Source organism: Cardiocondyla obscurior, linkage group LG02 (genome assembly GCF_019399895.1).
Source record: "Cardiocondyla obscurior isolate alpha-2009 linkage group LG02, Cobs3.1, whole genome shotgun sequence".
Lineage (NCBI taxonomy): Eukaryota > Metazoa > Arthropoda > Insecta > Hymenoptera > Formicidae > Cardiocondyla > Cardiocondyla obscurior.
This window is the reverse complement of record NC_091865.1, coordinates 7,077,143-7,091,810: the sequence shown is the minus strand read 5'-3', so window position 1 is coordinate 7,091,810 and position 14,668 is coordinate 7,077,143. Positions and strand designations below refer to the sequence as shown.

Genomic DNA, 14,668 nt, shown 5'->3' with positions numbered 1-14,668 from the left:
GAACGCGTCTCTTCTGTCGACAACTCGGGTGAATTTCGTTCGGTAAATGCACGAAATATTTTTCCCGCGTACCGTCGACGATGCTCGGAGCCGAGGAGCAATCGGCGAAGCAAGTTCACCGAAATTAGATCCGCCGCAATAATGGTTTGATTTGATTACATTATTATGATTGTTAACAATATATACGGCGCGTCGCGTAACGGACTCTCCTATTTATAAATAATTAGACCTGTCCGTGTGCCAAATTCGATCCAGTTATTTGGTCTGTCTGTCCTCAGGGCGCTTCTATTCTAGGTAAAATCTAAATAGTCGGCGCGTACGACGACGAATGCATCTAAAATAACCCCGCAGAATGCTCGTCGCGTGTATTAGAGATAGCATGACGGGTATTCATACCGGTCGGCGCGCGTGCACACGTTCGCGAGGAGTCAGCAACCCTAGCTCTCGGGATCTTTGAATTCGAATTCGCTCGAATGCCACGCGAACGATGGGTGTTGAATATTTCACGCCGCGCCGTGAATTACGATGCGATATCTGGGGTAGCAAAACTTTCCCCGGTCCGACGATGAACGAGTCAATTTGTGCGTGGCGGCCACCGAACTCTATGACAAATGAGGATACTCTTTCGGTATTTTTTTTTTGTTTTTTTTCTTTTTTCGTCCATTCGCTTAATAGCTCCGACGGTGAAACAAAAATAAAACGGATTGTCCGTCTTCCCGCAGGGCTGGAATTCTAATAATAAGAGATACGAAACACTTGGCGATTGGCAGAATCCGATTCTGCTCTGGACCACTTTCGCGCGCTTCATCAATCTTGATATACCTGCACGTGAATCTCGCTTTTTTTTTCCACATGTCCGGCGCGTGCATTAATACCCCTCTTAATGCCGTCGCACTTAAAACATGCATTATTAATAGTACAGATCGATCTCGAAATACACGAAGGCGAAGAACGACTTTTTTTTCCCCCCCCCCTTCCCCCAGGTCGCGTTTCAGACCGAATGATTCCCGTTACGTTCCACGTATCTGCGGTCGAAAAATCGAATCTGATTTGTTCCGGAACAAAGGCGGGATATAAAGACGCTTGCCGGGCGCGCAGCTTTGGAATAATGAAATTACGGAGGAAGCAAAAGTGGCCCACCTTCCTTACGCTTGCATTCCGTCGCTCTCAGACCTTCCTCTGGGCAAAGAGCTGGGGGCGCTTTCCTGAAAATTCGTGTCGAACAGGTACCGTCATAGTCGTAGCACACCACCCGGCGGGTACGCTCCAACGGTGCGGTAAACGTTTCCCGAGTGCATACCTATAATTTGACGAGCACTTTGGCGTCACTTCGCTATTCGCATTTGCGGCCGGCACTTTTCCGCAGCTACGCGCCACCCGGAGAGCGAGCATTATCGTAAGTCGCGATATAAAATCCTCGGAACGGAAAGGAAAGAAGGTCACGTCGCACGACGATTACGCAATTCCGATTAGAATAAAACATTAGGGAGGGGAAAAAAAAAAATTTACTCTTAAAACGGCCGAGCTAAATCGTGAAGTCGTTAAATTCGAGCCGCCGAAATTAGCGGCCTTTAAATCCGTCCGGTTAGAGAAACGGTAACGGTTTCGATATCGCTCTCGCGATTTAGCCGAAATCTACTGAGGCATGCCTCCGCCTTGTCGGATATGCAGATCACGTAGTTGGTATAATGCAGCCGAAACCGCACGTGTGCACGTTGCACGTCAAGTTATACGCGAGACTCGACGGGATGGCACGCACGAGGAAACTTCACGAGCAAACAGGTGCGCCGCGTCTTCGACCGGCGTTGCGATCCATCTTTCCCATCGCGGAAATCTACGCTCGATCGACCGCAATTCCCATGCGAGCACTTATTGTAGGGCGCCTCGCTTTCTCGAAATTGCCGGGCGATACTTTTGAGGAGAAAGAAGGAATATTAACGAGGACGCGACATCGAACTGCATTAAGCGGTTAACTAACATTTCTGACGCCGCTATTTCACGTTTACATTCTCTTAATATTTCGGTATCGATTATTTTAACACATTCTCCACTCTCCTCTCTGTTTGCTAATCCACCGTATTTTATTTAATCGAATTTTTTACGCATCTACGATCGACGAGACGTCTTCGTGCTCGAATTCGCCTGTCGCGTAATTATTGAAACATTTGATTCTTGTCGATTAAAAATTAAATTTTTGTAAACAGAATATCGGCGTTTATTAATTTACGCTCTGTGAACTTGATAACTGAGATAACGCGAAATTTCGGGTTTAGGTGAGCGTTTAAACTACCGACCTATCTTCGATTCGCAGGTAATAAATTTTCGCAACGTTGATTCGTAATTCATTCCTATAATATGCCATTGCGGCGCAATATTGCGTTTAATAATCGTTATTTCATCCTGCGCGAAGTACGAACCGGGTATTATATTATTACCTTCGCAACAATGTTGATTCGACGATCGAAGTTATATAAGTGACCATTAGTTTCTATGCAGGATAGTTCGCACCGGGAACGGGTCTTTTTGTTCTCGGAAGAAGTTTGAAATCGAGTTTCTCTAAGCGAAGTTTTAATTTGCCGTCGTTTTCATAATATCTATATTTTCATCGCTGGACATCTTGGACTCTTTTATTAATAAGCCTTGGATTAAACTTTTTTTTTTTTTCTCCGAGATAGATATTAAATGTTAGAATGTTCACGTTAAATGCCCGGCCGTGAAGTCCTCCCGTGAAGCCCCGCTGGTTTAATTCTCGGGCTCGAGCGCCTCGGGTTAATCAAGCCCTCAATTAAGCCCCCCTTTCGCCGTGATCAGTTCAGATGTAAATAACTCGGAGGAATTGTTCCGGCGGAACAGTCGCGTTTCTTATTAACTTGTTACGGGCCGCGTGTGACGATCGCCGAGTTGTAACGAGCGTTAAATCACCGATATCGTATTCTCGCGACGAAATCTGTCGGTTGGGGCCCACACCGCGTTAAACGGCGAATCCGCATCGGGCGTGTGTGCGACGGTGCATATCCGTGCCATTAATTCGCAATCTATTTATTTATCGCGATCGCGCGCCCGTGGCGTTTGATCTTCGCCTATATGCATGACAATGCCGCCTGTTCGCTCGTTCGCTGCTCTCTCTCGTCACGATAAATGCGCTTCTCCGCGCGGTCCGCCGCGCTGGTCCACGATGGTGCGGGGCTGCGGTTATTCCGGGCGCTCAATTATCCTCGCACAATGAGCGATCGCGTTATTGCGACACTGTTCTACTTCGTTTCGCGAACCCAAATTGACGAAATTTTATTCACGACTCTTTGACGTTTGAGAAGGTTTTATTTTTTATTAAAAAAAAAGGGGGGGGTTTTTTTTTTACATTATTCCCGGGCGAAGTTATATGCGTGAAATTCAATTCTTTGGAGAACATCTCTTTAAACGTCTCCCGATTACATTGAAATTACCATAACAGATGCGAGCGAGGAAGCGAATTTTTGTTATAAAAATCAACTAAGGAGATACGTGACGGTTACGTTTTCCGCGACGTCGAACGAGGAACGGGAATGAATGTAAAGGGGGAGGAAAATGGATAGAGAGAAGCGAGATGAAGTAACGGGCAAGCGGGAGAAAGAGCGCGCCGGGGGACGGAGAGACGGGAGCGAGATCTTACGTAATATATAGACCTCCGCGTCGTTGACGGATGACAAGAGCGTCTTCTTCGCTGCCAGAACAACCGAGGTTAAATTTCTCTGTGTGCGTGTATTTATATAGCGAGAGGAGAGTATGACGGCCTCGTTCGACGAGGTAGCTAGCTGCGGCGTCGGAATTAGAGACGGCAGCGACGGCAGCGTAATATCGATATATTCCCGCGGAGTTGTCGATGATTGATTGACCGGAAAGTATTGATCATCGTCGTCTTTATCCCACCTATCTTTCTCCCGCGAGACACGAGCCTCCGTCGATTCGTTCTTACCTGCCGTCCTCGGCGGAGTTCACGCGCTATGTCGCAACCGCGCGAAATAACGACAAATTATCGATGGCCATATAAATACCGATGTTTCCCGGATAACGTCGTGATATACTCGCCGCGAATCGGGATATCCTCCTGCTCTCGCGAGAGCGAGCGGATTTTCTGGAATGGAGATGGATCGCGCGCGTAGATCGACCCGACGGCACCGCGCGTGAAGACCGGTGAAAGTGCTCGGTGTTGTAATAACACCGAGTCGCCGTAATATCTGCCGCAACGTGCACACGTGCGAGCGCTAGATTGCGCGTTCGAAATCCTTACATGACGTCGCTAACGATGTCGTTTTTATCGCAACTGCCGAGATTGACGGGGCCGCCTTCTTGTAGTATCGATCGCTCTTATCGCGCCTCCGAATGATTGATACGCCGGGGGAAATCATAACGGGGAACGGGCGGATAAAGCGACAGGTGTCGATTCCGAAAAGAGGGGCGAAAAAGTAAAGAAAAAATCTGCGTAGATTTTTCTTTTTTTTTTTTATTTTTTCCTTTCGCGAAACGATGAAACTCGACACGGCTGCGGTCGATCGACGCGAAAATGCCCTCGTCCTCCTCCTTCACTTCGAAATAGCTCCCGTTCGATTACAGCGCGAGAAAGGAGCGAGATATTGTCCGCGTGGCACGTGCTGCCTCGTCGGACACGCGGATACCGCGGACCTGCACATATTTCGGTCCCGGGGCATGTGCCTGTCGATGGCAGTGCACGATGGCTGAAACGGTCTTCCGTTCGCCTTCACCGTTTTATCGAGAGCTGGAGAGCCAAGACACTCGTCGCGCTGAGGTTTTGCGAACTTCAATTTAGTGACGGCGCACGGAAGACCGAAGAGAGCCCATTAAATCGAAGTTTGAAACCTTTTCTCCTGTTTCGCTGCTTTTATTGGCCGACGACATAAGAACTCTCAGTGAATAAACTCGCGAAATAAAAATTTTTTTAACCAGATGACTAGAATTGGATTCTTTCTTTATCGATGATTTACTTATAAATTTAATTAGATAAAATTTAATTAAAAGAAATACGCCGTATCGGGTGGGAAACATTCCGGAGAGACTGGCGAGGCTTCGTTCTCTTTATTCTGGATAATTGTACAACGGCGCTTCGAAGAAAAGGCATAATATTTCCCGCGATGGATATGAAAAGAGAATATCCTACATCTTTTTATTACGAGCGCAATTTTCTCTCGTGTGCAATCTCTCGGTCGTATAAACATAAACCCTTCTACGGACAGGCTGGGAAAAAAAAATAGTGGCTATTAATGGCCTATTTCAGCTCTCATGATTTAAGCACGTAGCACTTTATTTTATTTTACGCGGCGTAAAATAAATGTTAACGGGGATATACGGGCAAGGTTGTAGGTACATTAGAAAGTAAGCAAAAGCTCCTTATGGCGAATAGATGAAAGCCTAAGCATAAACTTGCAGCCTGCCTTGAGGGGCGCGCAGATCCGCGAGGTATATTCCTACTAAGTTACCATATGATCACGTACACGAATATACGTGCATTCCTGCAATACGGCCACGCCACCATTAACCAAATGAAATTTCAGATATATTATACGTGTATATTCTGTGTATGCCACAGTATATCGGCCAACTCTCTCTCTCTCTCTCTTTCTCTCTGATGTAGCTTCGCTATCAAGAAATATTATGTAGTACATGCGTGGTACATTAAGTGCATTGTAACAGGTTTGGATAACCAATAATTGAAATACCAACAGATAAATTCTGAACACGAGCGTATGGTTTAATTTCATGCAGCGGAATGGTAAAGTTAGGGGAACCTTAAAAGTCAAGGATAGAATAACGTTTTCGATATTTTGTAAAATTAATTTTAACACTTTGGATCTCCCGTCGCGATAGGCGGACCCCGTTTTCGTCTGTAATGCTTTGTACGGTGTGTGTTTTTGTAAGCGCTGCGGAAATTCACTTTTCGTGTACACGCGCGTGTTTAACGTAGGCGATATGTGCGGGAGTATGCAGACGCGTCACTCAAACGCGTCTCAAGCAGTTTCGCACGATGACGGGAAGCTGCAGCTCTTGTTGCGTGTACCTGCCCCCCTTTCTTGTCTTTTCGAATTGCCAGTTTATCAGCTTGTTCCCCGGCGGTAGCTTTTAAAGCACCGTGTTTGCTCATTTTCTGCACGCGCGAAAGATGCACGACGATGATGGAGTTTCGCGAAATTCGCAGAGATCGACGCCAACGCGTGCCCACCTTTCTCACCTTGCGGTAACATCGCTTTGATAAAATATTTAAACACGTCGTCTTCTAGCGTCGCGTATGCTACTTTCTTCGCGTCTAACGATTTAATTTTTTATTAACGTCTGACTCGCGCAACATTCGCGGTCTATAAATTAAAAAAATTGAAAAATAAAAGAACAATAATTACGATGCGATTAACAAAAATTCGATGTGAGGAACTAATCTTCGTGTCACGCCAGAAGCGTAATGTCGAATCGGCGCGAAATTCTGGCGACAGGGCAATAGGAAGCTATCGATTTTTCCGTTCTCTCCCATCAACCATTTATAAAGCGGCGTAATGCGAGGTTTTCTTAATATCCGCGTGTCACACGGAATCCTCGATCAACGGCCGTTTTCGGAATATTAAGCGGCATTATCCCCTCGACGGAAGAAAAAGAGAGAGAACCGTTCGCGAATATCATTCGAGGGACACCAAAAATATCGCACGTTTATTGGGGAGTCTAAGAAGTATTTGTGTTGTCGGTAACGGGGCCATCGATTCTTGACAATCGTTTAGGTAAAAAAAAAGAAAAGATTTATGATACCTGTCTATTAAAGAAATAAGTTTTTTGCAAGTAATGTACAAATAATAGTCTGACGCACGATTTTCTTGTAAATTTCTTAATATCTTTTCGAGCTTTTTTGAAACTTGCAACTGTTCTTTATTTATACGTCTAGTTTGCTTATTAAGTTTGTGGAATACTGCGGTATCTGCCGTTTTTTTATTTCGCAGCGTGAACAAGTGAAAACCGTGTTATGTATATCGATATCGTTGAATCCATTAAACTTGATTTAAAATAAAAAAAAAAAAATTCCAAGAACAGAATGAAAAAATTATGACAGGATATTTCAAGCTCTTACTACTATTTTAATTATTCCCGTTATGAAATGATTTCAAATATTTTTGTTTGGGAGAAATGATTTTCTCGTGCAGAGACGCGAGCAAAGTATGACATTTTGTTTGCATTTTATAAAACGCTCGGCACCAGATGTACATTCTTCATTGATTATCGAAGAAGCCTCAAAACAGATATCGCTTTCGGAAAATAAAATACACAAAAAGATCCAATTTGGTTTTATTAAAATTCCACTTGTTGGGAACTGTGTACGCCGCGCGACATAAGTGGATTTTAATATTAACATAACTGTTAAGAACGCGAAACGAGTATGAAACTAGTTTGCGGGCAAACGAATGTTCAAGACTGCATTAAGCATTACGTAAATCTTTGCTGTGTAAATGAAATCGTCAGCATAATGACGGTTTTTCGATTACGTGTTATGTCGTTAAAGAGAACCATTTGTACACTTGCTTCCGCGTTAAAGTAAGTCTCGTCGGTGGCTCTCGGACCAATTTCTGACCGCATTAGCTCGGGTCGAGATCGCGCACCTATTAGTTACGTGTTCGTAAAGATGCGGTCACGGAAGTCGCGCGCTCCTTCTCGGTGTCGAGATTCTCGCGATCGAAAAAGTCGTCTCCACTTTTACGTAACCGAGACGCCGCGTGACGCGACGTTTTACGCGACGACTGACGCACTTCCGCGCAACCGGGACGGCGATTGTTGTATTCCGCTATATTTAACGTTGTAATTAGCGCGAGGCGGAATCCTCTCCTCGAGAGACAGCGGCGGCGGCTCGTAGTACAGAATCTTTCCACGATAATTGAACGATCACGGTCCATTTACTATCCGTGTCTCCAAGACGGCATGTAAACGCTGTGCGACTTGGGTTTACGCAACGGGCCGTAGCACAATAAATATTTTGGCACGGGCTAGTAGCCGCCGGCCATTTCGCAATCGTTGAATTTGCTCGTCGCCCGCCGGCCGCCGTCGTCGTCACTCGCTGCGTGTTGCCCCCGGGTCCGGATGAAAGGCGGGTAGGCCTCCCTCCCGGAAAACGTTCCCGAATAATTAGTCGCGGGTCGAGATTCGCGTGGCACGTGGCTAACAAAACAGCGCCCAGGCTGTAACAAAACGAAAATAGGAGAGACCCCGGCGGCCTCGAGCCGTCCGTCAACGCTCGAGGAGACGATTTCGATTTTTCGCCGGATCGTGCTAGACCACATGCCGCGGGCCTAATTTAAATACTTTAATTGATAGACGCCGTGTGAATAGATCGCGTGTCTTGCGACGTACCCCACCCGGGGTGCCCGGCGACGTGAATACCCCAGTTGCATCGAAGCGATGCGCTATTTGGATTGCGAAACCGCGCTTTGCAAAAATCGATTTTCCTCGGCCGCGTGTCGCAGGTGGGCTATGTTTATCGTACAATAATGCGGCCGGCACATTGGCTCGCGCGAGAACTATTAATCACCACCGAATTAATCCTACGTTGCTACGAATCTTGTCTCTTCTCCTCGTCTACTTATCCATCTCTCTCTTTCTCTCTTTCTCTCTCTTTCCCTGCATAATAAATAATAATATCGCGTCGGAGTTCATTTTTCTTCAATGAAAAGCGGAGCGGGTCGCATGCTTTTTATCAATGCATCTCAGCGACCAGCTCTTGAACTTTTCGTGCCTCCTGTCACCGTGCGGACAGGTTGTGTGTCACTTCCGCCAGTGGAAGGAAGGTAATCCAGGATCCCGGCGGCGGCTTTTCGACGGACTTAGCGTTAGCGTTCGCGAGGGCGGCCTCGCAGGGGTTCTGCATGCGAGCTGCTCGCCGCACCTCGACGAGGGATCGCATTATCCTATATCTCCGGTGATCTCCGCCGCGGAAACTTTCGTGTTCCGTTCGAGTTTTGGTCAGTCGGCGATGTGGCAGACAACGCGGGGCAAAGCGGCGGGAAATGTGGGGGGTTCGTTAAAGCGTAGTTAGATGGGGGATTAAGGCCATCCGTAGGTATTCAGGCTGCGATCGCAATCAGCGAACGAGTGGATGTATGCCGATCTCGTTGATTAGATCGCGTGAAAACGTTGCATCGACGAGAAACGCTGCGGGAGCGAAATGAAAATTTAAGGCTCAATGTGCCGAATTGTTTGTCGACGAATATGTCAGGCTTTTAAAGTGCCTGAAAAGATTTTATTTAAAAAATTTAGAGAATCACATTCGACTTTTGTGAAATTATCGTACGATCGTTCTTAATCAAACGAGCCTTGCTTCTTTGGCGGATAAATGTCCCGGCGATTTCGAATGTTAATCGGGGTAATAAACTCGCCTCGTCCCCCTCATAATTGTTAAAAATTCTACTCCGGGAAAAGAGACGTTTGCTGAGCTTGCGGTAAAAACGAGCTCGAGCATTCCTCCGGACGAATCCATTTCTTTTTGAAGAGCCGAGTCGAATCATGCGCGCAGACGTTCGCTCGTAATTACGGTGTCGATAATGATCGTCTCTTCGCCTTGAGACTCGCGCAATAATGAGCGCCGTTTAATCTCATTTCCACGAGATTATCTCGGGCCGCGCGGCGCGCGCTCTGATTATCTCCTTTTAGTTCTGAATTTCAAAACAAGATATATTCTTAAAAGCGTCGATGAAATCTTTAGGGCTCCCTTTTAAATAGGAAATGTCGAACGCGCGTTCCACGCGACTGAATGTTTTACCGTACGCTACGTGCTTTACCGGGTTGTAATTAAAAAACCAGCAGTAACAGATTAACCGAGCGATCGATTGACAGGTTCGAACACCTGCGCACCGCGTATGCATTTGCCCAGATTTCGTGTTTTCCGTCCGCCGGCGGATGCTTTTCAATAATGTAGTGCCGAGGAACACGCTGGTATAGTCGTTGAAATTGCGCTGTTTATGTAAATGAAATTGCAACGGAGATAAAAAGTTTCCTCCAAGTTCCGCTCGCCGGCTCCCGGCGTGCAAACTTTTTAAATTTATACGGATTGCTAATTATCTTTCGTAACCGGCGCAAAACTACGAGGTAGCGACTGCGTAAAGAAATCGAGGAGAAATTAATATCCACGGGCGAAAAGTGAATTTCTTCTTTACGCCTTTCCTTTAAATGCTATACGTCAAGGGCGGGATATTAATTAAGATAATTTATTATCATTTTGGATTCGACGTTTATTGTTGCGGACTAGGATTAAAGCGCAAAGGCACGTACTCTATGCGCATTCTTGCCTGCATTGATATTATCGAATGAAATATGACATTTATCTACTGCGTTTGACGTTCAAACGGTAAAGTATTTTAATATAAGCGAGCATTGCGAACATTTTGAGAGTTTCAAAGTTCGCTTCCAATCGATATCACCGAGCAATTTTATATCGCGTCCTGTTCTCGGATCTTTTATTTGCGCCTCGATGAGGAGAAGCGTCGCGAAGAAACATTTTGCACGCGAGTATTGCCGATACGACGGTGCGATACGTCGCGTTCTCTCTGGAAGGCGGCATTAGTTTCCGGAAAGATGAGAAACTCGGGGGATGTAGATGACGGACGTGGCGTATGGTGATTTATCTTGGAGATTTGCATTATTATTTCTGAGATATTGAACGACTCGAAGACAATGGAGCCGCTCGCGGCTTGACAAGGCGGGCGATGTAATGTGACGGCATTCGCGGCGACGAAGAAGCTTGCGTTTTAACTACCCACGTTGAGTTCCCTCGTTGTCGCTAAAGGGTCCTTCTGAGATTAACGTGTTGAGACCGCAGGGCTTAAAATGGCCTCGTTAACTTTTGCGTTATTTTCGGTGAAACAATGAGATTTCCGAGATACATCGCCCCGGCGTTTATCTCGTCGCTTGACAAGAGCGCGACTCGCGATAGTGCATGTGCTATCTCGTCCCGGTTTTCGCGCTTGTGTGCTTGTAGCGTGGCAATTTCGCGCGGTGTTTGCGAACGTACAATTAGAGGCCGGCGACAAATACCGGATGACAAAGTTTAGCTTTTGTAAAACCAAAAATAAAATGCAGAAATAGAAATTTTATGCAAATGGAGCGGCGCGGTAAAAAATAAAAAAATAAAAAAAAAAAAGAAAGAACATTCCAGTCGACAAATTTACTTTCGCACTTTTAGCGAGTTATTCGCCGGTTAATGGGCTCGCTGAAACGTGCGAGAGGCCGTTATTGCATTAATGATAAACTTTCACGGCGGTAGCTAATTTTCGGGGTGGTTTTTTAGCCGCGTAAGCTTCGTTAGTCATCGACGTGACGATGAAGCCGTGTCTAATCCGAGGCTGACAGCCCTCGCGCTCGACGTAGGAACAGGATCAACGCAGGAAGGAGGCTCGACGTCTCTCGTGGGGTCTAGGGGGTTAAGGGGGTTACTTCGTAACTAGGGAAGCCGCTGTCGGGCGTGAGGGATGCGCGGGTATAAGGGAGGACGTTACAACCGCCGGGACAGACATACGGTGGCATTATAGCGATGAGACCGCGCACCGCGTCGCGTATTTTATGCAGAGTGTATATGCACCGAGTCCCCGGCAGGCCAGCTTGTCTATGCGTCGTAAGATTTCCTAAGGGATAAGACATCGCAGCACCGACTTCGGGTATATCGGCGCCCTGAGCGAGATATTTCGCCCGGAGAGAGCGGCCCCTCGATAACTCAAGTCAAACTTATATTTATCACGGGAAACTTAACGACGTTGGGTGCTCCGAAGAGCAAAGAATGCAAGCGGAATAAAGGTAACAATTAAATAATGAATTCTTCAGATATATATTGCCGTACGTATCTTTTATTTCGTGAAATATATGTACATTTCTAGATATTTTTAAATATACCGCGATTATGTATTAACAATGAGCGAGACGGAAAGTTCGATCCGATCGTTTTCTTTTTAGCTGCGGAATTAGTTATTGTCTCGCTCGTAACAGGATATGCAGACAAAAAGCAAGAAGTGTAATTGATTTCCCATGCAGCTTTGTGTTTATCCGTCACGTTTCTCGCGTTTCGCGCCTTCTTCTCAGTTAATGATCCCTCGGTCGTTACATGGCATTTGCATACGCGACAAGGTAGGAGGAGAAGTACGGCCTGTCACGTCAAGTATTTGCACGTGCCGTTACGCACGGTGATGCGATCGGCACCGAAGGGGGTACAAAGTGCGGAATGTGACTGAATGCCTTAGCACGCGGAAACCCGTCGTCGGCTTGTCGATTGTATTTAGAAACTCGTGACGCTGCGCACAACGATGTGATAACCCTGAAATACGAAAGGTAAAAGATAAAAATTCGATTTTTCGCCGAGCGTTTTCGGGGGGGGAAAAAAAAATTAAGAAGTTTGATTAGCCGATCGATTGTCGGGAAAATTGAGTTCTTTTCGATAAGGATAATTGCCGGTCCAAAATACAATTTTCCCATTAAGAGAGGAACGGGGAGACAATGCATTTCCGCGCAGCAAAGCGAAAAGCCGCGCGATCCTTTCTTATTCGCATCTGTGGAACGTGGAATCGGATTTATATACGCCGATAGGGTTTGCGCTCCCGCGGGATTATTTCGGGAAACTTGGTTAAGCCGCAATCTCTCGATTGCTCTACGCGGATTGCTGAAGGGTGGATTTTAAGTTATATACTTTTTAGAGTACACGCGCGGCAAAACTGGTTTTCGAATCGCGATTACGGACGATCCGAACCTGGCGAATCTGCTTGGAATGATCGGCACGTGCGCCTTTCGCAGAAATTTATATTTTCTCTACGAAAATAATATCGCGTGTCAGAATAAAAAATTAAATAACTTACCGAAATTATGTAACGGCACGATCGAGGAAAGATCTCTCCGAATAAAAATTTCATAAAAACATAACTCGATGTGGTCTTGAAATTTAAGGGCTCGCCCGAAGTTAATACTTGTCTCTTAGTTTTCCTGCTTTTACTTTCATGAAATGTTAATCGTCGTAACATAAACGCATAGGGCCGGACGGGATTTACGGGTGGGATCCGGCTTTCCCTCGGAAGACCAAGCACCATACCGAGCAGTTTTCTTTGCGCAATCAACGAATTATTTCGACGGTGATAAAAATACGTGACAGTTCGGCGTCTAGGTGGGCAGTGGCGGGCATTACATTTGGCTGGCGGCCACTTCTTACCTGCGATTATTAGCGAGATACTCTATTCACGGTGTTGCACGTGACGAGCTTCAAGGCGAGCGGCTATCGTTACACGCGATGAACGCTCGGGTGGCGACACGCCGGGACCGTGACCCGTCATCGCGCCACCACGGGTATTCGAATTCGTGCCAAGCGAGCGTTTTTCAATCGCGGAGCCGAGCCGAGCCATCACGGTCGCGATAGGGAAGAATTGCTCGTCGCTGTTTATAAATATTTGACTTCCGGGCAGCGACGTCTAATCCGTAGCGGCAGCTTGCGAGTGAAAAAAGAAAAAAGAGGAACGAGTCGATGGTAAGACGGGCGCGCACACGATCGCGCTCTCGATCGTGCATGTGTTTTTGCTTCTAACACCCCGCGGTTTTGTACGGCGTGCCGTGACAGTGACGACTGCTGTCTAGTCCGACGCGAGATGAAATAACGTTCGGGATTACCGACGTTTAGAAATTGAAGAACAGTTTTGTTTTCCCCCGCGGATATAAACGGACGTCAGGCCTGCTTTATGGATCGACAAAACGTTTGACACACATGACGGAATATTTTTACGACGCTGGTGGAGATATGATTATTATTTTATGTCGATGGTTTCTTTTTTATTTTTATTTTATTTAATTTTTTTTTTTTTTTTTTTTTTTTATAACATGATGGAAATTATTCAGCGAAACGCAACCACCGGAATTTCGCTTAGAGATAAAATGGCTTGGTACGGATTAATTGGGACACGTAGGAATTACTCCAGAAGCTATTAATAAAAATAGTATTTAGTTTCTCTCGTATTTGACAGGTTGAAGTTTCGTCACTCTTCGTAGAAGAAAGCTTTATATTTTTAACTGCTAATAAGGCGTCATAGGAAATCAATTGGCCGCTATAATTATCTCAACACGACTATGTTTCGGAGATTTTGCTCAATCTTTCGTTCTCTAATATCAAAAATGGTTCGATCGAGGGCGCGGCATAAGAATTCACTTGCAGAGCGAATGGTCGTTTATCGATAATGCGGAGAGTGTGCTACGTGCAAAAGAAAAGCCATTGAATCGAGCTTTTCGACAGACCGATCGTCTTCGACGTACTATCTCGGTTCCGCCTGTCGGCATCACTTTGTCGTTATTCATGTCGATGATGCTGGGACGTTAAAAAAAAAAAGAAAAAGAAAGAACAAATGAGAGAAAGAGGGGGAGGGGGAGAGAAATAGAAAAATGACGAAAGCGATGTCTTCGCTTGATGGTCTAAAAAAAAAATTCACGTTAAGAAACGTAGATTGGCGTAAAATCAATTAGAATTTGCCTTCTCGCCGAGTCGCTCTCTACCGTTATCGTTGAGTTACGGAGCCGTTATTATGTCACTTTTCATCTGGGGTCAGTTCCTCGAGAGAATCCGGCGAGAGTGCATCTACGTCTGCCGAGAGTCTAAGTTTCATTGTAATGAAATGAAATGAAGTTTCTAGCACTGCGC

General features: G+C 45.9%; 1 protein-coding gene across 3 annotated transcripts in view; it reads left to right on the top strand.

Annotated features, from left to right (window-relative positions):
* The window catches only part of LOC139113325 (pseudouridylate synthase RPUSD2), a 105,215-nt gene that overhangs the window by 31,016 nt on the left and 59,531 nt on the right, over positions 1–14,668 (top strand). The window lies entirely within an intron of this gene.